Source organism: Micropterus dolomieu, linkage group LG10, assembly GCF_021292245.1.
Source record: "Micropterus dolomieu isolate WLL.071019.BEF.003 ecotype Adirondacks linkage group LG10, ASM2129224v1, whole genome shotgun sequence".
Lineage (NCBI taxonomy): Eukaryota > Metazoa > Chordata > Actinopteri > Centrarchiformes > Centrarchidae > Micropterus > Micropterus dolomieu.
In genome coordinates this window covers 24,412,419-24,415,246 of record NC_060159.1, presented here as the reverse complement: position 1 = coordinate 24,415,246, position 2,828 = coordinate 24,412,419, and positions in this window count along the sequence as shown.

Sequence of the window (2,828 nt, the reverse complement as noted above, 5' to 3'; positions counted from 1 at the left end):
CTGGGGAAGATGGGTGTTCTCTAGTCTTCATTACAAACATAAAAAGGGACAGCATAAAATCCATGAAAGTACTGTAATGAATAAATCCCTGAGAGTTTTCGTTGCCTTTATAACAAAGATAAATAGAGAACTCACGGGAGTCGTATCTGTCTCAATAGAGAACATGCGTAAGCTCAGACACTTAGCGCACTGAGCTGTTCTCAAAACCTAGATGTCAGATGCCAAGGGATTCATAATAGTGTTACAGTGTTGACACAAAGATACTAAACCTATTTCACTAAATGTCTTGTAATCGCTAATAGTTTTTAATTTTTTCTTCTAAGTTATAGCCGTTATATAAAATGATTAGGTTATATATTATTTATATTGTTGATTTCATTAACACTATTGTTGATTTTCTTGTTATTGCCGGTAAGACAATAATATAAAAAGCCTAAATAATAAGTTAGCAAAATAATGTCACTTAATATCGGTCACAACTGACATATTTAGGCAGAATATGACGTTTTGTGAGTTTCGTGCTGTGAAAGTCAGACGAACACACCTGGAAACATGTTAGTTCGACCTACGTTGGCTCAAACTAATTAGTTCACACCACGGTGGTACCGACAAGGTATGACAGTTTTGGGAAACAGTCATACTTCAGAAGTTTGTTAGTTTAGATAGTCAATGCTACCTAACGTGGTTGTTCGGGAAACGCAAGAGCAAAGTTAACTTCATCACTGTGATCATAATTATTGTAATGTTTCAGTATATTGTTCTAACAAGACAGTTTGAGCTGAAAACATTATGATGGAAATACTCACTGGTAACAACAGACAGAAGAACCAGAGAGTCTGGAGCTTGTTGTTGTCCTGATATGAACTGTTGACAGTCATAACGACCAACATCCTCGACTGTGACCTTCTTTATAACCAGAGAACAGTTCTCTGTAACACTCAGTCTGTCTGATTTAGTATCGGCGTTTTTAATCTGCCTATGTTCAAACAGCGTTACTGCTGATCTGCCCCCTGAACCACTGAAGATCCATGTAGTATATTCACATCTTTGCTGACCGTCTTTCACATTTTCACAAGGCAAAGTGACGTCATCTCCAAATCTGACAGTGAAGGAGAGGGGACGTTTTCCAGCTGCTGCTGTTGATAAAATGATGAAAAATAAAGTGAAATGAGAAAATGTCTGTTATGTTCATAGTTAGTGACGATTATTTCTTTATCCTTAGTTTCCAAGAGTTCACTAAACTCACCACATTAGAAACAACAGATTTGGTTTTCTTAGTTAAATCAAATGTAGCTAATAAAGAATCTTTAATAATATTGATCAAGTTATTTTTTACAATGTGCCTTCCATTTATATATGTGATATATGTATTCTTACCTGTAAACTGAAGCAGCGCTGTAAGAAATAAAGAAATCCATTTGAACTCAACCATCATGATTCTCTGAGTCTCTCCTTCTTCTGTCTCTTGTTCTCGTGCTCAGAACTGTCTGAGTTTCTAAACCAGTGCTTTAGTAGAGAGACGCTGCAGCTACTTCCTGTGGTCAGGATGATGTCACTTCCTCATAGTGACTTTTAGTCTGTTTTAGATTTCAGTCTCTCTGAATTTCTTGTCGATGTCCAAACAGCCAAAAACTCTGTTACAATTTTTACTTTTACATTTTTGAAATGCAGTTTTCTCTCATCTACAGTGACTGACAGAGACCCCAAATTATTGATCAGTAATATGAGATGCAGCCATCAGAGTTAATGAGAGTTGACGGGTTTCACCACCTGCAAAGAAGAAGAAGATGAAGTTGAAGGTGTGAAGATTGTTAGTTATGATAAATGTTTGGAATAATGCAACTTGTTTTCTTCAGATAGTGTTTATTATAAAACAGACAAGATCCATGGTGATGTTTGACAGCACACATGAACTGGACACATCTGTGAATGTTCTCACCTTTAGTTCTTGTCCAGATGTTGACTGCCACAACAATTATTATGAGTGCTGCTAAACCCACAGACACAATGATGAACCTCAACCAGTCTGGAATAAAGATGAAAACACAAGAAATATTTCAAATGTCACTACTTCTCAGAGGTGGGACCAAGTCATCGTTTTATAAGTCCGAGTGAAGTCTCAAGTCTTAGCACTCAAGTCCCAAGTCCAGACCGATCATGACTGGCAAGTCCTGGCAAGTCTTAAACTTTGAGTTTCAAGTCCTACACAAGTCATAATGCGCTCTTCAAATGTAAAAAACATTTCACAAGTTTTTATAAGTTAAAAATAAAAAAAATGTTTTGAATGAAGCAATGTGCATGTGAGTGGTTGTTTGTCTATGTGTGGCCCTGCGAAGGACTGGCGACCTGTCCAGGGTGTACCCGGCCTTTCGCCCGATGTCAGCTGGGATTGGCTCCAGCCCCCCGCGACCCTGTACGCAGGATAAGCGGTTGACGATGGATGGATGAATGGATGGTATTGAATGAAGCATTAGCCTGTACAGAAAGAAGGCAGAGGTGCAGTTTCACACAACAAATGTTCTATAATATCATGAAATAAATTAAATGTTCATGTAGGGCTGCTAATTATTTAGGTCAATATTGAGATCACAATAATTTAACAGGATTACTCACTGCCTTAGGAAACATTAAACTATTGAACTTCTAAAATGTAACACTTTCTTTTTAAAAACTATTATATGCATTGCTCCAAAATCCCATATAGCTCAAGAAATAAGAAACAATAATCCAACATTATTAACTTTAAGCAGCATCTACAGTGCAAGAGGACGACAGCAGCAGTTTCACCCAAGTTGACAGCTTTGGGTGAAGGATGGGTCACTGAGGGG